We start from the raw sequence: 25,404 nt of genomic DNA on the forward strand, positions 1-25,404 counted from the left end.
ATAATCTAAAAACCTTGTTTCTCACCCCAACTACTGAATCCGTCACTTGTGGGAAGGTTTTGTTTAAAAGTTGTAATCCGATATTCTTTTTCTCACTTTGGTAAGAAGCGAAAATCACTAACCCGTAAGTATAACATGCTTCTTTATGTTTCATGTTAGAAGCTCTTTCTAATTCACGAAATCCTATGTTGGGATATGTTGAGTCAAAATAGGTTCTTAATCCGTAGCGTAAAATTATAGTTGGGTTCTCTGCATTTAACGCTTTAAAGAAAACACGGCGTAACTTACGGTCTCCCCAATGTGATATACCCCACCTATCAAAGGAAAGCCTTTTATAACTAAGGCATTTCTGGAAAGTCTTTCAAATGTTTGACAAGTTAATTTCGCCAAAACTAAATGTGATGATGAATTCTGACCGACTCTAGACAAGATTTCCTCAATCATATCCTCTGGTAGGTCTTCTAAAATATTCGGTTGTCTACCCTTAACGTCCATTTTGTTTTTATACTGTAAAATAGACAAGAATTAGATTTTCTTAAAAGATAATTAACAAATAATACAAGCAATTTTTACATAGAACATAAAAGTACAAGCACACTACAATACATATAATACACAACATGATTACAACCCTCTAATCCGAATCACTGGTTTCATCTTCTTCGGACTTGGTTCGTTTTCCTAATTTTCTAGGGATATATGGTGTTCCTCTAATACGAGCCGTCGTTTTCCACAATGTTTTAGAAAAACCTGGTGGTTTAGAGGTTCCCGGGTTATGGTTACATTTTAGGAAATATGGACGTTGCCGATACATATAAAGTTCATCGGGGTTGGAATCAGGTTTCTCTATTTTTATACCTTTTCCCCTATTATTTTCTTTTGCTTTATTAAATTGGGTCGAGGAAATTTCTATAACATCATCGGAATCCTCATCGGGATCTGATTCATCGAAAAATTGGTAATCTTCCCAATATTTTGCTTCCTCGGCGAAAACACCATTGACCATTATTGACTTTGGTCCGTTGGTTGAGGATTTTCTTATATTTAACCGATTTACTGTAGGTATTAATATTTCTTCCTCCGAAACCTCTTCTTCTTCTGGTTCTTCCTCTTCCGGTTCCTCCTCTTCTAGTTCCTCTTCTTCTGGTTCCTCCTCTTCCGGTTCCTCCTCTTCCGGAATTTGTGAATCTTCCCAAAATATATTCGACTCTTCATTATTATTAGGTGAGTCGGTGGGATTTGTACTAGTGGTAGACATCTATCACACAATATCAAACACATTAAGAGATTAATATATCACATAATATTTACATGTTAATAATATATAGTTTCCAACAAAAAATGTTAAGCAATCGTTTTTGAAGAAAAACACGGTCGAAGTCCAGACTCATTAATGCATCCTAACAAACTCGGTAAGACACACTAATGCAAAAATTCTGGTTCTCTAAGACCAACGCTCTGATACCAACTGAAATGTCCCGTTCATATTGATTATAAATATTCCATATTAATTGATTTCGTTGCGAGGTTTTGACCTCTATATGAGACGTTTTTTTCAAAGACTGCATTCATTTTTAAAACAAACCATAACCTTTATTTTATCGACAAGGTTAAAAGGACATCACCTAGATTATTCAGAAATGATAATCTAAAAAATATCACACTTACACACTACCAATACATATTGGTTTACAATATTAATATGTTACAATAAAGTAAATCTCGAATGAAGTTTTAAACAATATTATACAAACATGCTGACACCAAATCTTGTCCTTATTTTAGCATGCAACAGCGGAAGCTCTTAATAATCACCTGAGAATAAACATGCTTTAAACGTCAACAAAAATGTTGGTGAGTTATAGGTTTAACCTATATATTTATCAAATCGTAATAATAGACCACAAGATTTCATATTTCAATATACATCCCATACATAGAGATAAAAATCATTCATATGGTGAACACCTAGTAACCGACCTTAACAAGATGCATATAGAATATCCTCTATCATTCCGGGACTCCCTTCGAACATGATGAATTCGAAGTACTAAAGCATCTGATACTTTAGATGGGGCTCATTGGGCCCAATAGATCTATCTTTAGGATTCGCGTCAATTAGGGTGTATGTTCCCTAATTCTTAGATTACCAGACTAAAAAGGGGCATATTCGATTTAATAATCCAGCCATAGAATGTAGTTTCATTTACTTGTGTCTATTTTGTAAAACATTTATAAAACTGCATGTATTCTCATCTCAAAATATTAGATTTTAAAAATGGGACTATAACTCACTTTCACAGATTTTTACTTCGTCGGGAAGTAAGACTTGGCCACTGGTCGATTCAAAAACCTATAACAAATATGTACATATATATCAAAGTATGTTCAAAATATATTTACAACATTTTTAATACGTTTTGCTGTTTTAAGTTTATTAAGTCAGCTGTCCTCGTTAGTAACCTACAACTAGTTGTCCACAGTTAGATGTACAGAAAATAAAGCAATATATATTATCTCGAATCAATCCACGACCTCGTGTATACAAGCCTCAGGCTAGATCACAACTCAAAGTATATATAATATTTTGGAATCAACCTCAACCCTGTATAGCTAACTCCAACATTACTGCATATAGAGTGTCTATGGTTGTTCCGAAATATATATATATATATATATATATATATATATATATATATATATATGATATGTCAAAACATTGTATTCGTGTCTATGGTATCCCAAGATTACATAATATATTAGAGTACATGTATAATACAATATGAGTTAGCTAGGATATGATTAATATAGATTTGTTACCAATTTTCATGTAGCTACAACAAGAAAAATTATCCAATCTTGTTTTACCCATAACTTCTTTGTTTTAAATCCGTTTTGAGTGATTCAAGTTGCTATGGTTTCATATTGAACTTAATTTTATGAATCTAAACAGAAAAAGTATAAGTTAATAGTCGTAAATACAGGTTACAAGTCGTTTTTGTAAAGGTAGTCATTTCAGTCGAAAGAACGACGTCTAGATGACCATTTTGGAAAACATACTTCCACTTTGAGTTTAACCATGATTTTTGGATATAGTTTCATATTCATAAGAAAAATCATTTTCCCAGAAGAATAACTTTTAAATCAAATTTTATCATAGTTTTTAATTAACTAACCCAAAACAGCCCGCGGTGTTACTACGACGGCGTATATCCGGTTTTAAGTGTTTTTCGTGTTTTAAGGTTTTAAATTATTAAGTTAGCATATCATATAGATATAGAACATGTGTCTAGTTGATTTTAAAAGTCAAGTTATAAGGATTAACTTTTGTTTGCGAACAAGTTTAGAATTAACTAAACTATGTTCTAGTGATTACAAGTTTAAACCTTCGAATAAGGTAGTTTTATATATATGAATCGAATGATGTTAAGAACATCATTACTACCTTAGGTTTTGTGGATAAACCTACTGGAAATGAGAAAAATAGATCTAGCTTCAAAGGATCCTTGGATGGCTTGAAAGTTCTTGAAGTAGAATCATGACACGAAAACAAGTTCAAGTAAGATTTCCACTCGAAATAAGATTGTTATAGTTATAGAAATTGAATCAAAGTTTGAATTTGAGTATTACCTTGTATTAGAAAGATATCTTACTGTAAATAAGAAAGATTTTTTGAGGTTGGATGATCACTCAAAGTGGATTTGCAAGATTGGAAGTAAGCTAGCAAACTTGGAAGTGTTGTTGGTGTGTTCTTGAGTAGTTGTTTTATAACTTGGTTTATGTATGGATTTAAGAACTAGATTGAGCTAGATTTTGATGAAGATGATGAAGGACAGTTAGAACAAAGGAAGAACACTTGAGAGAGAGTAATTTGATGCATGAAAATTGAAATCAAAATGTGTTTGTGATGTGTCTAGTTCACGTGAAGTATGGAGTCCATATAGGCTCCATTAGTTTGTTGTTTTGTTAGATATTTCTTGCTAGATGTTAAATGATGGTTCCCACATGTGTTAGGTGATTCACAAGGGCTGCTAAGAGCTGATCATTAGAGTGTATATACCAATAGTAAATACATTTAGAAGCTGGGTATTGTACGAGTACGAATACGGGTGCATACGAGTAGAATTGTTGATGAAAATGAATGATGATGTAATTGTAAGCATTTTTGTTAAGTAGAAGTACTTTGATAAGTGTCTTGAAGTCTTTCAAAAGTGTATGAATACATATTAAAACACTACATGTATATGCATTTTAACTGAGTCGTTAAGTCATCGTGAGTCGTTACATGTAAGTGTTGTTTTGAAACCTTTAGGTTAACGATCTTGTTAAATGTTGTTAACCCATTGTTTATTATATCTAAAGAGATGTTAAATTATTACATTATCATGATATTATGACATATTAGTATATTTTAGTATTATATATATACAGTTAAATATTGTTACAACGATAATTGTTACATATATGTCTCGTTTCGAAATCATTAAGTTAGTAGTCTTGTCTTTACATATGTAGTTCATTGCTAATATGCTTAATGATATGTTTACTTATCATTTATCATGTTTATATATAGTGTAACAATATCTTAAAATGATTCATATGTAATTAGTAAAACGTTGTTATAACGATAATCGTTATATATATTGTTTTCAAGTTTCTTAATTCAATAGTCTCATTTTTGTATATAACTCATTGTTAAAATACCTAATGAGATACTTACTTATCATAATATCATGTTAACTATATATATATATATATATATATATATATATATATATATATATATATATATATATATATATATATATATATATATATATATATATATATATATATATATATATCATCATATAGTTTTTACAAGTTTTAACGTTCGTGAATCACCGGTCAACTTGGGTGTTCAATTGTCTATATGAAACCTATTTCAATTAATCAAGTCTTAACAAGTTTGATTGCTTAACATGTTGGAAACACTTAATCATGTAAATATCAATTTCATTTAATATATATAAACATGGAAAAGTTCGGGTCACTACAGAACCCATCATAGTACCCAGAGTAAGCGTGATTACCGGTAACAAGGCTGAAACATGATTCAGTATGTGAGCCGTGAACTTGTCCCTTATCGGGCCGGTTTCAAACGAGAGATTGACTGACACACCCTTCATTCCTGCGTACAGGTTCTTGATCATAAGCTCAGCCTTCCCTGGCTGTTCGAACGCATGCACCATGTTATCTGGTGCGGCATTCATTAGTGCGTAGATTAGGTTAGATTGGTTTCGAGCGCGTTGTTCCCGTTTCTGCACGGGCGATTCGCCGAGAGCTTCTTTGCCTTTGGAGAGGTATCCGATGGAGAGGTATTCGCCGAGACCTTGACGCAGATGGAGAGGTATCCGAGCAGGGCGTTAGGAAGGCCTCGCGCCTTGGGAACCAATGGGGCTACTCGCGTTAATGGGGCTATTTCGAGCGCTTTCTGATACAGGATATGTCGATGTAAACCCCATACTGGTAGTGTTTGAAGCCCAGGTATCGGTGGGACTGCTTCTGGCGTCTTGAAAGGAGACGTTGGGGTGTTGACAGGAGATGTTGGGGCGCTCCTTGGGGGCGCATGGTTGGAGCCTTTGATGACAGGCTTTTGCCCCGCAAGCGAGGTGGCTCGTGCAGGTATTGGCTTTGGTACTTCTGGCTTGCTCGTCATTTTAATACATGTAACTGTATTAAAAGAAAAACAAGCAAGCTATTAGCGGACACATAGAAAAAAGATCACTAAAAACCTTTTAACTTATATGTCTCACGGATGACGCCATTTATCAAGAATAGAATAGAAGTGTCGGGTCTGGTCCATGCTTGTCAACAATAAAGGGGGATTTAAGGGTCATTTGAGTTTAACTCTCCGGTCTGGCATACCGTGATTAACCCCTTGAAAGATGAGGATCTCGACATGGGTGGTTAAACGTCGACCCACCATCGACGGAATAGCTGGTTGTTGATGGCTCGGGACAGGTTCATGGATTTATGTTCATGGAACGTTACCTGATGACCGTGAATGAGTCTAGTAATGTGCTGTGAGTCCGGTAGCGCGGGTGAAAGTTGCGTTGCGTAAGTAGCGCAACTGTGACTACTATATTTCGATGCTAAAAATAGTATATGTGTGAGTCCAGATGATGACCATTCTGCTGTGTTGTGATTTGGACCCTTTATTTATAGGGTAATCCTATTTGTCATCTAGTGCCACTTAATAAGGCTAGAGGATCGTGGTCTGTCCAATAATACCTCTTTGTATGAGGAGGGCCGACAAAAGTGAAAAACATCATGGCGGACCTGATTCTTGTCTGCCACATACACCCTGCAAGCTACAACGCTTTCTGACAGACCGTACGTTGTCTCAGCATTTGCAGGCTTTGTGCGCTAGATTTTTATCCGCGCAAAGAGCATTGTAGCACGCTATTTATGCGGCATATGTGACAACGTATGTTTTGATGCGCTACACGAGTTAATTGGGTATGCGTATAATTAGTCTTAACTATTGTGGTTGTGGTTGTGGTTATTTGTAATTTGTTTTGTTGTAGTAATAAAGTTGTTATTTTGAAAAAAAAGAAAAGTAGATAGATTCCTAGAAAGTGAGAGTGGACAGTATTGGTATTTGACAATGAAAGGAGTATGCTAGATTTGGAAATTATAATAATGATGACGCGGCTTGTTCATTTACAATTTGACTATTTCAACTTATTCTTATGGACTTTAGTCACTCCAACTTTACATTATTAATTGAATTGAAACTCAAATACGAGTAATTAAGTATTATTATTATTATTATTATTATTATTATTATTATTATTATTATTATTATTATTATTATTATTATTATTATTATTAAACTAAATTAAATAAATAAACAAAAAGTGAACGTAACGACCACGAGAAGGAAAAGTTGTCTTAATACGGATTATCAATTTTCCTATATACATTTTTCTATTGAATATAAGATATTTATCATAAGTATCAATTTCACTTTTATATTCAATGTTAGTTTGATAAAATTTATTTAAAAATTTTAATTAATAATTAAATGTAATAAATGAAGGTAAATTGAGTAATTTGATTATCTACTTTTTTACATGTAGACGATTATTTTTTGAGTGAACACTTATTTTGCTACCAATTATATTGCACTACTTTTTATAAGTTCCATAGATTCATAGATATAAACTAGTGTTCGAACACTCGCTTCGCGCCGAGGGTTCGGTTTTTAATGTATTTTATTGCGTTTATTTTGTAAAAATTTTTTGTGGCCAACGATGATTTTGTTGAAGCGCAACTCGAGTCGAACTAAAAGGTATAACCCGTGAAAGATTTAAATATTATTTAAAATTAACAATAAATGTGCATATCCGCGTTTCACTATGGAGTTGTCGACTTTTAAAAATTTAACGGGGAATTAACGTGTATGAAAAGTACCCCAAATATTTAGCGTTTTTTAAAAAGCGCCCGTTTTGCGTATAGCTAGTGACATTGTGTTCCTAAAATTATTTCGAGTTTAACGATGGTGGCGGAAAAATTTAACTCGTTGCGAGTGCGAAGATATAGCCCGTTGAATATTTGGGTGGAGTTTGTTTAAGATTTTTTATGAGAATGTTTATTTGACACTTTACCCCCTCTGTTTGGAGTGGATTTGATTTTTTGAATAAAGTGTGAGGTGGTTTGTGTTTGAATTTGCAAAGGAAAAAAAAGGCTAAAAAGTCAAAAATACCCCTGAGTACTATTCGTTTCCCCTATGTCTTTTAAAATATAAATATATAGATATAATATAATATAATATAATATAATATAATATAATAAAGACGATTTCTGTAACATTTGGAGCATTGGAGGCGGTTAGTGGATACACATTTCTGAATATATCCATTCAAAATTCAATTTCAAGTGAATACACAAAGATGAAGTAACAAATACAAACTTTACTAGCACTTCTATATAAACTTTGTTAATGGTCAAGTTGACGAAAAAGCCATACTTTCACTATGATCCGAAGTTTTTGACACGTCAATCTATGTATTCCCGTTTGGCTTGTGTCGACCACACGCTAATATTCGTTAATTAAAATACACAAATAAAATCAACAAATTATACGACTCATATATATATATATATATATATATATATATATATATATATATATATATATATATATATATATATATATATATAGTGGTAGGATCAAGAAGGAAGTAACCATTCGGGAGAAGCAAAAAAAAAATTTTCTTTTCTTTTTTTTTGAAAAAACTTTGTTCACGAACATTATAAATTGGATGAAAATATGAACATTTAATAAAGACACTCCGTGATAAATGTTTTTATTTTGCCGTAAAAACGCTCGAAGAAGTAATATATAACAATTATCGTGTTTTTCGAGCGTATTTTGAGGTTTTATATATTAGGGTTTAAATATTAGGGTTTAGATATTAGGGTTTATAGGGTTTAGATATTAGGGTTTAGAAATTTAACGTTTAGGGTTTAGATTTAGGGTTTAGATTTAGGATTTAGATTGAGTTTTTAACACGAATGGTTTAGAGTTTAGGGTTTAGGGTTTGGTGTTTTGGGTTACCAAACCCTAAACCCTAATCCCTAAACCCTAAACTCTAAATCGGGCTAAATTTTACTTCACAAAACATGAAGAAAAAAAAAACGTTAACATTCTTCACGAACAATATTATCTTGAATGTTATTTTTGTCGATCGTTTTCACGCCAAAATAATAACATTCATCACGAAGTGTCTTTTCTAAATGTTCATATTTTCATCCAATCTATAATGTTCGTGAACAAAGTTTTTTCAAAAAACGAATTTTTTTTTTATTTCCCCCCGATTGGTTACTTCCCCATTGATCCTGCCCCTATATATATATATATATATATATATATATATATATATATATATATATATATACGTATATATATATATATATATATATATATATATATATATATATATATACGTATATATATACGTATACATATATACGTATATATATATATACGTATACATATATACGTTTATATATATACGTATATATATATATACGTTTATATATATACGTATATATATATGTATATATATATATACGTATATATATATATATACGTATATATATATATATATACGTATATATATATATATATATATATATATATATATGTATATATATGTAACGACCCCAAAACCGTTTACCAAAAACAAAGCATTATTTTTTTAAATAACATTCAGGTGAACTTTCAGGTGAACTTTCAAGTGACGCTAAACTTCCAGGTGACACTAAACTTTCAGGTGAACTAAACTTTCAGGTGAACTTTTGATCTATTTGAGTTTACAAAAAGGTTTCAACAACCCATACAACTACACGGTGTAATATCGACCCAAAAATACATTTAGACGAGTTAGGACTCTATAACCCAACCCGATACCAAGAGCATAATCCCGAGGACTAACAAATCCCCAATCCGCCTCCAAATATTCGAAAGCTACCCCATCGAGCCCAAGCGCTCCTACGCATCTAGTCTACCAACTAGCTAGCATCACAATACCTGTAAAAAGGTAAACAACGAGAGGGGTAAACATAAAGCTTAGTGAATGCAATAATTATACATATACATATATAATCTACTTACTAGCAATCACTTACACATTTATCGCATACATGCTAGCAATATAATTAGCATACCGTCGCAAAGTATAATGCTAAATCTCCATTACCACAAGCTAGTACAAACAATAGCATATATAACACGAACAATATAATATGCTACACTACAACACACAACCATGGTTAACCAATCGTACAAAGGAATGGTACTCGCATTTCCCATCGGTATTCATAACAACCGTCAGAGTACTTAGCACGTCGTACACTAACCCCACGGGTGGCATCTTAACACGTCGATACTTCACCCCGGGTGACGTCTTAACACGTCGACACTTCACCCGTGATAGTTCTTGGGCGTCGATACTTCACTCCCGAGTGGTGTCTTAACACGTCGACACTTCACCCGTCATACTTTCCGGAGTGGTGTCTTAACACGTCGACACTTCACCCCCGAGTGGTGTCTTAACACGTCGACACTTCACCCGTCATACTTTCCGGAGTGGTGTCTTAACACGTCGACACTTCACCCCCGAGTGGTGTCTTAACACGTCGACACTTCACTCGTCAAGTGATAATGCGGTGTCTTAACACGTCGACACTTCACACCTCACGCTACACAAATAAATACATTATATACGTACACACATAATTATTCCACTCACCTTGGAATGCCCGCATACGTCATGTATAACATGATCTCCTTCCTCCAATCCGAGCAAGTAACCACCTATATCACACATAGGTACAATATGCACATAAATAACAATTCTCTAAAAGAGAACCCGACACAAACATCCCTTAGCCGAGGGATCACACATTGCTCGCCAAAACCCGCCCATTTAACACCTAATGGACACAAACCAATTACCACTTCGGGTGGTAATTCAAACCAACACAACAAAGTACAATTTAACTCAAATCATACTTTACACTAATTAGGCCAAACCTAGGTCTTAACACTAAATTACTACTTAGGTAGTAATCATTTCAAACGCCAATTACACCAAAAACCCCAACACGAGCAATATTGACCCATATTGCATTTGACCACGTTTGACTTATTGTTAAAATACCATTTTAAACCAAAATCACCTCCCACGATTACTTTCGTTCAAAAACGCGCCATTTAACACTTAACAAAAGTGTTGAACACCCATTTAAATCAAACTTAGTGTCATTACCAAATTCGACCCAAGTCAATTTACCCAATTTGACAAAAGTCACAAAAACGCCCAAAATCACTAACGACTAGTGATTATATTTCCAAAACACCAATTAACACCTAAATCAAGTATTTATATACTTGATTCACCAAAACTCATTTTGACCCCAAACCAAGTCAACATCCAATTTTGATCAAAATCAAACTCTTTAACACACCCAAATCACCACCATACCACCAATTGATTAACAACACTATCAAAGGTTGACTTTAGATCATAAACCTAGACATCCACAACAACTTCACCTCTTTGAGGCATTTCATCAAACACTTTGTGTGCATGACTTCAAACTCGTTCTTATGAACACCAAAATCACCAACAATCCTTCAATCTAGTGACTATCACTTAAATCAAAGATAAATACACCCAAATTCGTCATTAAACCCTAATCCCACCATATTAGGGTTAATAACCACAAGCTTACACCAAAACTCCCAAATTTCATAAGAAATGGGTTCTATAACTCATCAACAACTCAAACCCTAACCCAAACAAGAATCAAACAATTAAAATCGGAGCTAGAATTACCATCACCATCAAAACGTAGCTAGAAGGGAGATGAACAACATTAACTCTTGCACCTTAAAGAGATTCCAACTCCTTCTTCTCCAATCCAAGCTTTATCTCTCTAAAAAATGGAGCTTTCTCACTCTAGAAAGATGGGAGGATTGTGTGGATGTGAAAATGAGGATAAGATAAGGTTTTGGCCATATTTATAGCCACAAAATCGGTCCCAACACGAAATACCCAAAATGCCCCTTTTAAAATATTAAAATCACGAACGGGTCTTACAACTCTCCCCCACTTAACTGGATCACATCCCAGTGATCTCCGTTAATTAGCCAACCGGACCCACACTCTATGGTCCTCCGACACACATCCAATCTCGATATCCATAACAGTTTCCATTAACCCGAATATTTCACCACACGCTAATAATCACTAGCGCGCATTACCGCAACCAGCGGTATCTCATACGATCAACGTCCAAAATGCCCATTTAAGTAATACGGAAAACACCATATATTCCTTCAAGTTCTCTCGGCTACACTCGCAACAATCTACATCCATAACTATATCACCCAACGCGATCTACTAAATTCATTGCGCCGTACACCAAGTCTTCCATTAATCCAAATCGAGAAGGATTTATGCCGCGTTAAACTCCGTACTTCAACGGTCCATAAACATACCACTCAACGGTTGCACTTCCGCTTATGCGCAAACATTTGTTTTCCACCCATAACACCCGTGATTCTCACTTTTACAAGTCGATGCCAACGGGGCAATCGACACACTCCTCCGACGAGCACTTCTTATAGTCACCACAACTAGGTTATTCTTTCTACGAAGAAATTTTGGTATCCCCAAATATTCACACAGGGAACACAACTTTCCCATCAATCGATCCGCACACGACCACCAGTCTCAGGATTAATCCAGGACGACAATAATACACCACGAGTTAGACAAAACACCAACACACGATACAGGGTTAACCCTCCAACACATCCTTACAATTACGGCTTCCTAGTTCTAGCATGGAAACTATTCGTGTACTAGAATCCCGTCAACAATGAATTATCACCCCAACAATTCGCAATTCGTCACGCGACCCATAGAAATATCCACCAACGCCTGGTGAATCCTCTTGCCCCGACCGTCCGTTAAGGATGGCCTCGACATTTCAATGCAACCAACGGGTCACATCACTAAGGAACACACCCTCGCAAACGAACAACATCCGCATGTCTCTATGTGAGACAATCAGAATCGGCACCCTCCGCCTCACAATCGCCCATAAAGTGGAATAATCCACTGACGATCTCCACGATCACATTTCCCGACAGGGAAAATGCAGTATTCACCACGATATCGAACTCGTTCCCATTCAATAATCCTGTCCGAGTTTCACGACAACCCAGATTTTCACTACGAGAGCACCCACAATGGCAGCTTCATTTTCCCACTCCGAGACCTCAAGCTTCACATTTGGTCTCATCCCGCACATTGGTACTACACTATCACCTTACATACGGTGACTTACACTTCCTTCGATCCCATCATCAGAATCTTCACGCATAACATTCTGGAATTGTAACTCACAATCGTAATGCACGATCTCGAGTCGACATCAACAACCCTTCACTCTCCCTCGTTAGGAACTCCGAATACCTATTGAGGCTTAGCACGGTACACTCTGCCACTTCACTATACATAACACAACCGGAGCTTCCTTGGACGACAGTAAAAACTCCCCCACTTAGGATTCAACTCCACCTTCTCACCGCCAAGATGATAACCTCCTGCGGAATTGTTATTCCACGAAACACATGACCATTTTCATCGTTGGTCACATGCACCAAAACATCGCTAATTCACTTCAGGCTCTAAGAGCCGTCATACACAATCACCCGAGATGTCGTACATGCGACAACATCACACATTCATTCCATAAATCACAATTAAAAGCCCCTCATCGTTCACAAGGCGAACTCCACCAAAGTCCTACATACGCCTCTAAGCCTAGGCATATGCCATTCTGCTTAATCAGTCGTGCATCTCAGTTAATCAGTCGTGCATCTCAGTCGAGATCACCCGACCCTCCGCTCAACGAACCTTTATCAACAATTGTTCACTCTCATGGAGAAAAATGATCAATCCGACACACACAATAATTGCGTCGACCGATAAATATCAACACTTCATCATATCCTACGGCCAAAACGTCCATTAACTCCATCACCGGCTCACCGGTCATCTTTACTCATCTAACCCTTAAGAGCAGCAAGATTCGCTCATCCGTCACTTCATAAGAAGTATTTACCTCAATACTTTTTAAACTTCGACTTTCACAACTGTGAGGACCCGTCCTAATCCATCCGGACAAAGTCCATATCGATTACAAACGATTCACAATAGTTGGTTACATCGCGAGGTACTTGACCTCTATATGATACATTTTACAAACATTGCATTCGTTTTTAAAAGACAAACTTGCTTTACATCGAAAATTGATGACATGCAAATCATTTCATAATATATTCAACTATAATTGACTAAATAATAATCTTGATGAACTCGACGACTCGAATGCAACGTCTTTTGAAATATGTCATGAATGACTCCGAGTAATATCCTTAAAATGAGCAAATGCACAGCGGAAGATTTCTTTCATACCTGAGAATAAACATGCTTTCGAGTGTCAACCAAAAGGTTGGTGAGTTCATTAGTTTAACATAAATAATCATTTCATAATTTTAATAGACCACAAGATTTCATATTTCCATTTTCTCACAAACATACGTCCCATGCATAGAGACAAAAATAATCATTCATATGGTGAACACCTGGTAACCGACATTCACAATATGCATATAAGAATATCCCCATCATTCCGGGATTCTCCTTCGGACATGATATAAATTTCGAAGTACTAAAGCATCCGGTACTTTGGATGGGGCTTGTTGGGCCCGATAGATCTATCTTTAGGATTCGCGTCAATTAGGGTGTCTGTTCCCTAATTCTTAGATTACCAGACTATATAGGGGCATATTCGATTCGATAATCCAACCATAGAATGTAATTTTCGAGTACTTGTGTCTATTTCGTAAAACAGTTATAAAAACAGCGCATGTATTCTCAGTCCCAAAAATATATATTGCGAAAGCATTTAAAAAGGGAATAATGAAACTCACAATCCAATATTTTGTAGTAAAAATATTCATACGACGGAACTGAAGAATGCAGGGTTGGCCTCGGATTCACGAACCTCAAGAAAAAGTTCCAAAAATAAATGCCTATGCTCGGGCTCGAACACATGACCTCTTGATAACTCGACATCTCCCTTAACCACTCCTCCATCCATCTTTCTTCAAATTATATTACGATGTTATTTTATTTATTATGTTTTCTGTTTAAATTTTTCATCTTCCTCTTTTTCTAAAAAGAAATGTCACGGTCGAGGATTGAACCTGCGACCTCTCGAATACCGACCCAACACCTTAACCATCCAAGCCATTCTATCTTTCTGATTCATTACGCCCTTTCTAAATATATATCCCGTATTATTATCAGTTTCCATCTTCCTCATCATCTTTTTTTTTTTTTTTTTTATCATCATCATCTATATCATCATTGTATCAACACATGAAATCAAAGGATTTCTCATCTTTGTTGTGAAAAAAAAAAAAAAAAATATAGAATTAGAACCGGAGCACGAACAGCGAATACCAGCACATTAATCTCCCCTTTATATGTGGGTCTTTCATGTTTCCACTTTCTTGAATTATTTCATTAATTTAACGAGAGAAAAAAAAAATGTCGGTTTCCTTCTTCTATATTAAATGACTTGTAATATGAACACTTTATCATCGTTAAAACGTCTTCTTAAAACCGAAGATAATAATTGTTTTGTGGTGGCGTTTATGGTGTTCACGAAGAAGAAGGAAGAAGGGTGGTAACGTTTGTGGTGTTTGGCGAAAAGAGTTTGCGTTTGTTTGATGTTGGTGATCAAATAACAATCCAACAAGAAAAAAAAGAGACGAAGGTGTTGATTGACATGGAGTTCTGGCCACTCCACAGAATCGAACATCAATGGTGGTCGATGGTGGGTTTCAGGTGTAGTAAGGGTGGTTTTGGGTCTTCAATGGTGGCGGTCACAGGAAAAAAAAATAATAACTTACATCGTAGCAGCAGTTTGAGTAGTTCAAATGGGTGTTGGAAAGTGATGGGGTTTGGTTGTGAATTCGAAACAAAAATGAAAAAAAAAAATATTTGATGATAATTCGAGTGGTGGTTGTAGGGTAGAGACCTGATGGCGGTGGTGTCGTGTGATGGTTGTACATGATGAAAGGTGGGTATGATATTGGAGAAGAAGAAGGTTGAAGGTGGTCTTGGTTATAGTTATGATCTTGATATATGGATATAGTGAGTTGTGAGTGTATATTTAGATAAGAAAGAAAACAACTTGCCCCATCCTTTTGTGATTTTGGTCGACAACAACTGTGGATACATTTTGCTTTTCTTGCAAATAATTGATATTAATAATAAAGAATGTAACAAGTGGAGTTAGGTTCCATGTATTACTGACAACTTTTGACTTGATTCATCACTTTATTTAAAATATTGAAACATTATACCATCAATAAATCACAAGTTCTAATCACAATTTGTGTAGTGTTTCCTTTTTAATATTTTACTCTTTCATAATACTTTTTAAAACGAATATATCAATCAAATGATATGGTGTAAAGGGGTTCAATAGTATACTTAGTTTGAAATGAAATATAACTAAACAGATGCACAAACGCCATCAAATTTTCATGACTCAACTATTGACTACCTAATTAATTATGTATTCAGTCCCAGTTAATATATTTACTATATAGTATTTAAATTTCTAATTTAAATTAGAAAGATATTTATTTTATTACATACGATTTACATAACTTATTTACTAACTAATGTTAAATTTCAAATCCTCTTATGTTTATTTTACTTATCTAATTACAATTGAGATGACAAACTAGTAATACTATAGTTTAATAATTATATACGTATTAATAATAAGTTTATTATATCATATATTATTTTACATAATTAGTTCTAACAACTAAATCATATAATATTTCAAATTATTATTTATATATACACATACGCATATCTATTTATACTTAATTGTTCGTGAATCGCCGAGAGCAGTCGAAGGTCAATTGAATATATGAATATCGTTTCAAAATTTTCTAGACTCAACATTACATACCTTGCTTATCGTATCAAAATCATATAAAGATTAAGTTTAAATTTAGTTGGAAATTCCCGGGTCATCACAGTACCTACCCGTTAAAGAAATTTCGTCCCGAAATTTGAGTGAGGTGGTCATGGTTAACAATAAAAATGTTTTCATGACGAATATGAGCTGATAAATTGAGTTTTTATCATCATTAAGTAATATGGATAAAATAATTCGATTATTCGAAAAATACGAATGAAGCTATCACAAAAGATTGAAATAGGAAAAATAAGGATTCGTCTTAACTTTTGACGGAGACAGGGTTGAATTCCGGAATTCATGGGATTTATAGAAAATCTTCGAAATCAAAAAGATTTGATTCTTCGGCGAATAAGGAAATTAAGATCTCTCGAATTTAATGCGGTGATTTGCCTCGATTAATCTGTCTGATATTTCCATTATAAATTTACCTTTTCCGTTCCATTTGTTTTCACCACTTCTATACTCAATTCCCAGTTTCAAAAGATTTATGAAAATGCTTAACCCTGTTCTGATCCTTGTTCTTATTCTAACTATCACAATGATCATTCTCCTTTTCCAACTTCCACCAGAGGAATCTGCTTTCTTCTACTTCGCCCTTGGGTTTATAATGTTTTTAATTCTCCCGTGTTTTTATGTTGCGATAAACATTGATATACACGGTTTGTAATTTATGTGTTGTTATCGGGCTTTATATTCTCCCTTATATTTCAAAGCTTTATGCTTTTGTTTCCTCTTCCCGACTTCAAGTCAAGCGAATAATGGTCCAGAATTTGTAGATATAGAGTCTCGAATGATTATAATGTTCGAAGCAGGAAGGAACGTGATAGTACGATTTGATTTTCAAATTTATCAACATCACGGAAGATAGAACCATCAAGAATACATTTTCTTGATTTGTTCCGGAGTTAAGTAGGATGAAAGAGTTATGTAGCATGGCACATGATGACGTTATGATCTGTGAATCATCACGTTCCATTTAGAAACTCAGCATGACTTACTGTAATATAATCACGTTGATCAAGTGTCATTATATTATACTAATTCATGCATCAGTTCCCAACATTACTTCAATAACATTCATATTTTAAGCTCGAAAGTTTACAGAATATAGAAACTAACAGTTTCTATATGATGTAACACTGATATCATGAAGAGATTAATGATTTCAGATAAGAATACTTATGAAAATATCTTCAGAAATATGGAGGATATTTATAATGAAAGATACGATGATATCTTGGAATTTCTAATATCAATGGATGATGAAGAAGATTTATCCATAAGGGTTTAGATTCGGAAGCAAGGTATTTGCTAAAGACTTCATCAGAAATAGAATCATTTGGATTCTTTGAAGTCAAACTTATTCTTTGTGATTTGTCCACGACTTCCTTCATAGTTTCGCATAATCCGCTTTTCAGTACTAAATTTCTATTAAATGTTTTCAATATAATGATACAAATGAAGCACGAGGAGGTATATAATTTCTGACGAGATTATTTATGAAAATATCCTCAGAAATATCAAAGATATTGATGATGATATTTTGGAATTTCTAAGTTCGACGGTTGATGGAGAAAGATTTTCCGCAAGATTTTAACATGACTTCGGAGCAAGATATTCTCTAAAGATTTCAACGGATCCAGAATTACCTGAATCCTTTGAATATAGGATTTGGTCCTTGTATTTGTCCTTGGTCTCCTTCATGGGTAACTCAATCTGTTTTTCAATACCCAATTTTCTATCGAGCGTTCCTAACACTCCTTTCTTTATCATCAAACTTTTGTCCGTTTAGACCATCTACCATTTTTCTGTTTCCTCTGCATTTAATGCTATGATATCTGAATCATCGGTTATTAATCCGAGGTGGTTTCAGGAGAATTGTGTTTTTAGATGATTAAACGCTGATGGTAATATGATGGAATATGAAAGGTTACCTGGTAACAATAAAAGAGCACGCGTATATATAAACGTTATAATAAGGTTGTTTCGTACGAAAAGTCGAAGTTGACTTGTTGGAGCTGTGACAAAATTGGCTAATTTTGAAAAGGGATCGCAAAGTTGTTTTTGTTAATAAATGCCAAAGGATCTGACGCGGCTACGTGTTGAACTTTTACTCAATTGCCGAGAATTTCTCAGGTGCATAACTATATGCATAAATCTTTCCTTCCGTAGATGAGGTGCGGTTGATTCATCCTATCGATTGAGGTGTTTTCAAGAATCATGAAAGGTTTGAACGCAGAATGTAATCGTGAAGATACAAATGAGGTTTAAGACGAAATCAAGTGGCAAACTTGAAGAATTGTTTAGTTTCATATGTTATATTCAATATTTTAATTCATTTTAATTGTCCAATGTTATTAGTACACAGTCGATAGTCCATAGTTGACAGTGCAATCATTCATATATAGTTTAATATATAATATTTGAATTAATTAATACGTATCGTGACCCGTGTACATGTCTCAGACTCGATCACAACTCAAAGTATATATATTATTATAGAATCAACCTCAACCCTGTATAGAGAACTCGATCATTACTGCATATAGAGTGTCTATGGTGATTCCAAATAATATATATAGATGTGTCGATATGATATGTCAAAACCTTGTATACGTGTCCTGACATTTAAAGTGCGTAAAATAAATAACAGAAATTAAATGACGATAAATAAAGTGCGTAAAGTAAATAACAGAAATTAAATGACAATAAATAAAATTGCGAGAATATAAATTGCGATAAAATAAATTGCGATAAATAAATTGCGATAAATAAAATGTAATACGGAATTAACAGTTAGCTAAGAACAGTTAGCTAGGATTTTGTTAGCGTGGTTTCTTAATAAAATTTAATATTGTTAATTAGTCTGTTTCTAATCAATTTTTATTGTGTCCATTATTTCTTCATTATGCCACTTGTTGGATTCTGATAGGTCAAAATCCAAATATGAAATTGAATTTGAATGAAAATAGTTATTCTTTGGTGAACGGATAAGTAAATCGGTGGTTGTAAATAGGATAGTAAATGATCGTTGAATCAATTCCGAAGAATGTACAGTGTAACTTATTAATGTGAAATCTAAATACTCCTCGGGTATTACCTACCCGTTAAAATATTTTCACCATTAACAGTTTGTACAAAAGAAATTTTTTTATTTTTTTTTTAATTACAATCTTTATGAAAACATATATACGTATATATTTTCTTCAGATGTAATCATGAATTTAATGAGTTAATGTGATATTGATCTCATTTGATTTATCATTAGAACAAGAATATGTAATTTCTAAAACATTAGAGATTACATAATCGCCATGTCGAACGAAAATAAAATAGATAGAACGATACGTAGAACGATGATTATACTTGAGGTATAGAATGAGATGTCGAAGCTGGTGGTGCGGATGTTGTTGTTGGTGGTACTAATGCTGTTGGTGCTAAGGTTGGTGATGTTACTGGTGTTGATGATACTGATGGTGCTTGCAAATTGTGTACCATGCTCTCTAAAGTTAACACTCGAGCTCGAAGTTCTTTAACTTCTTCTACTAACCCTGGTTGGTTATCAGTGTGAGGTAGAGATCGGATATCTTCTCTAGTTCCGTAAATGGTAGCCTCAAGACGAAAAATTCTTGCAAAAAGGGTATAAACGGTGTTGCGAACTGGTTCGCCGGTGAGCGGGTCAAGTACTCCAAGGTTAGGTGGTAGATTCGGTTCATGATATGGAGTACCTTCTTCCCTTCTCCATAGGGTGAGTATGTCGCGAACCCACCCCCATTTTCTCCAGTAATCACGGTAGTTGATTGATTGGTGTGTTCCTGTCACGCTGTCTTCGGAGTCAGAGGAACTTGGTCGATTCGTAGAGGCCATCTTACGCGATTTTAGGAAGGATTTTTGATATGAAGAGTTTAGTGACAGTAATTGATAGCTGGATGCTATTCTTAATGTATAATTTACATAGATATATATAGTACCAGGATCCCTTAAATTAAGGAGAAATTTACGAGAGATATCAGACAAGGTCTACAGTAACAGATACGCTAAGATATGAATTGTCAGATACGCTAAGATATGAATTTTATCTATACACTATTCATGCAATCAATGCAGTAAGATGTGTCTAGACTAATAATAATGAGCAGGTAATTTCCTAAGGATGATAAGCAGATGATTTCCGATAAAAATGATAAGTAAAACTTTTCACATGCAGACACGGTCGAAGTCCAGACTCACTAATGCATCCTAACGACTATCAGTTAGACACACTAATGCAAGACCTGGTTCGCTAAGACCATCGCTCTGATACCAACTGTGAGGACCCGTCCTAATCCATCCGGACAAAGTCCATATCGATTACAAACGATTCACAATAGTTGGTTACATCGCGAGGTACTTGACCTCTATATGATACATTTTACAAACATTGCATTCGTTTTTAAAAGACAAACTTGCTTTACATCGAAAATTGATGACATGCAAATCATTTCATAATATATTCAACTATAATTGACTAAATAATAATCTTGATGAACTCGACGACTCGAATGCAACGTCTTTTGAAATATGTCATGAATGACTCCGAGTAATATCCTTAAAATGAGCAAATGCACAGCGGAAGATTTCTTTCATACCTGAGAATAAACATGCTTTCGAGTGTCAACCAAAAGGTTGGTGAGTTCATTAGTTTAACATAAATAATCATTTCATAATTTTAATAGACCACAAGATTTCATATTTCCATTTTCTCACAAACATACGTCCCATGCATAGAGACAAAAATAATCATTCATATGGTGAACACCTGGTAACCGACATTCACAATATGCATATAAGAATATCCCCATCATTCCGGGATTCTCCTTCGGACATGATATAAATTTCGAAGTACTAAAGCATCCGGTACTTTGGATGGGGCTTGTTGGGCCCGATAGATCTATCTTTAGGATTCGCGTCAATTAGGGTGTCTGTTCCCTAATTCTTAGATTACCAGACTATATAGGGGCATATTCGATTCGATAATCCAACCATAGAATGTAATTTTCGAGTACTTGTGTCTATTTCGTAAAACAGTTATAAAAACAGCGCATGTATTCTCAGTCCCAAAAATATATATTGCGAAAGCATTTAAAAAGGGAATAATGAAACTCACAATCCAATATTTTGTAGTAAAAATATTCATACGACGGAACTGAAGAATGCAGGGTTGGCCTCGGATTCACGAACCTCAAGAAAAAGTTCCAAAAATAAATGCCTATGCTCGGGCTCGAACACATGACCTCTTGATAACTCGACATCTCCCTTAACCACTCCTCCATCCATCTTTCTTCAAATTATATTACGATGTTATTTTATTTATTATGTTTTCTGTTTAAATTTTTCATCTTCCTCTTTTTCTAAAAAGAAATGTCACGGTCGAGGATTGAACCTGCGACCTCTCGAATACCGACCCAACACCTTAACCATCCAAGCCATTCTATCTTTCTGATTCATTACGCCCTTTCTAAATATATATCCCGTATTATTATCAGTTTCCATCTTCCTCATCATCTTTTTTTTTTTTTTTTTTTATCATCATCATCTATATCATCATTGTATCAACACATGAAATCAAAGGATTTCTCATCTTTGTTGTGAAAAAAAAAAAATATATATATAGAATTAGAACCGGAGCACGAACAGTGAATACCAGCACATTAATCTCCCCTTTATATGTGGGTCTTTCATGTTTCCACTTTCTTGAATTATTTCATTAATTTAACGAGAGAGAAAAAAAAATGTCGGTTTCCTTCTTCTATATTAAATGACTTGTAATATGAACACTTTATCATCGTTAAAACGTCTTCTTAAAACCGAAGATAATAATTGTTTTGTGGTGGCGTTTATGGTGTTCACGAAGAAGAAGGAAGAAGGGTGGTAACGTTTGTGGTGTTTGGCGAAAAGAGTTTGCGTTTGTTTGATGTTGGTGATCAAATAACAATCCAACAAGAAAAAAAAGAGACGAAGGTGTTGATTGACATGGAGTTCTGGCCACTCCACAGAATCGAACATCAATGGTGGTCGATGGTGGGTTTCGGGTGTAGTAAGGGTGGTTTTGGGTCTTCAATGGTGGCGGTCACAGGAAAAAAAAATAATAACTTACATCGTAGCAGCAGTTTGAGTAGTTCAAATGGGTGTTGGAAAGTGATGGGGTTTGGTTGTGAATTCGAAACAAAAATGAAAAAAAAAAATATTTGATGATAATTCGAGTGGTGGTTGTAGGGTAGAGACCTGATGGCGGTGGTGTCGTGTGATGGTTGTACATGATGAAAGGTGGGTATGATATTGGAGAAGAAGAAGGTTGAAGGTGGTCTTGGTTATAGTTATGATCTTGATATATGGATATAGTGAGTTGTGAGTGTATATTTAGATAAGAAAGAAAACAACTTGCCCCATCCTTTTGTGATTTTGGTCGACAACAACTGTGGATACATTTTGCTTTTCTTGCAAATAATTGATATTAATAATAAAGAATGTAACAAGTGGAGTTAGGTTCCATGTATTACTGACAACTTTTGACTTGATTCATCACTTTATTTAAAATATTGAAACATTATACCATCAATAAATCACAAGTTCTAATCACAATTTGTGTAGTGTTTCCTTTTTAATATTTTACTCTTTCATAATACTTTTTAAAACGAATATATCAATCAAATGATATGGTGTAAAGGGGTTCAATAGTATACTTAGTTTGAAATGAAATATAACTAAACAGATGCACAAACGCCATCAAATTTTCATGACTCAACTATTGACTACCTAATTAATTATGTATTCAGTCCCAGTTAATATATTTACTATATAGTATTTAAATTTCTAATTTAAATTAGAAAGATATTTATTTTATTACATACGATTTACATAACTTATTTACTAACTAATGTTAAATTTCAAATCCTCTTATGTTTATTTTACTTATCTAATTACAATTGAGATGACAAACTAGTAATACTATAGTTTAATAATTATATACGTATTAATAATAAGTTTATTATATCATATATTATTTTACATAATTAGTTCTAACAACTAAATCATATAATATTTCAAATTATTATTTATATATACACATACGCATATCTATTTATACTTAATTGTTCGTGAATCGCCGAGAGCAGTCGAAGGTCAATTGAATATATGAATATCGTTTCAAAATTTTCTAGACTCAACATTACATACCTTGCTTATCGTATCAAAATCATATAAAGATTAAGTTTAAATTTAGTTGGAAATTCCCGGGTCATCACAACAACCGTCGAATTACCATCACCCGTCGATCACTATTATAATCTCCGATGCTTCCAAGGGTATCTCACGGTCACCCTAAGTACAAAGTGATCACACTATCACCGGAGTTGAACATCACACTAGCAGGTATAATGGGGCACCTGACGCAGTGTCATGCAAACTCCCACAGCAGTCTACCGATTTTCAGAAACTCGATCCTTAGGTTCCATATACCCGATGTCACCCATCTTTCCACAATAATGACCCGAAGTCATACCTACCCGACAAACCTTACGGTTTATTTGTCTTATCGAAAGTTCGTACCGATCACACGCTACCCGCAATTTCCACAAGGCCAAACGATATAACCTAACGAACCCTTTCGTCTAACACTAAAAGGTACTTGGAAACACCAAGTCTTACACCCTTCCACATATCGGTACAACCGCAACCACAAGGGATATTCCGTTAGGAATGTTACCCTATCATCCGCAACACGCTAACATACTAACGCAACCGTTGTTATATGGGTCCCACTCTCATGAGTTTAACGACCCGAAGACTCCTCGATTCGCCAATTCCAAGGCGACTCACAACTAGAATCCTTACACGGTTCTCTAACCACACACTCTACCGAGTGTAACCTAATTCTTCAATCATTAGACTTGCTACATCCCTTTACGGGATTCAAGTCTTCGTCGTACGCACACGCACACATAAATCGGTCATCCTAGTTACGATGAGTAACTACAACCAATGACAATCTCAATAGTGCACCCACTACTTAGGGTGAGTAGGCACACACCAAACTCGTGAGTTCGCTCACTCACCTTAACTAACCGAATCCACCGTAACACTTCCCGACTCACAAAGAATCCGATGTGACAACAAGCACATCACTCGAGACCACTATATCCTAGGAACTAATAAAAAAATTCCTAATTCGTCCCGATTCTACCCCAACCATGCCACGTTTCCTCCGTTCAGTATTCGTCATGTCATGCTTGGTGTCAAGATACACTTTCGTAATAATGGTGATCAGTAACTATTACAATTGCGTACCTTACCATTTCCACATGGTCCCGCAAAGTACTTTACCCGGACTGACGCAACATTCACACAAAATAACACGCGATAACTCCTAGTACCCGAATGACCAAAGTCCTTACCGTGAACTTGATCACTCAAATCGCCAAACATGCAAATCTCTCCAATAGATTCGTCTCTAGGACACCGTACCAATAGATACCTGTATATACACATATATACAACATAATAATAGATATACACATGTACACTACAACTACAAGTCAACCTACAACCTAGGTGACTATCACTAAAACAACGTCCAAGTTCGCCTACTTACATTAGACACTAGCAATCTAAAGCACTAATTTACTCACGAAATAAGGCCCCACATAATCCCACATTGGACAAGCACAAGTCCTAGTTAGTCACCTACTCTAAGACACTAACAAATCTCAATCCGACCTGTATTCCTAC

Source organism: Rutidosis leptorrhynchoides, chromosome 10 (assembly GCF_046630445.1).
Source record: "Rutidosis leptorrhynchoides isolate AG116_Rl617_1_P2 chromosome 10, CSIRO_AGI_Rlap_v1, whole genome shotgun sequence".
NCBI lineage: Eukaryota > Viridiplantae > Streptophyta > Magnoliopsida > Asterales > Asteraceae > Rutidosis > Rutidosis leptorrhynchoides.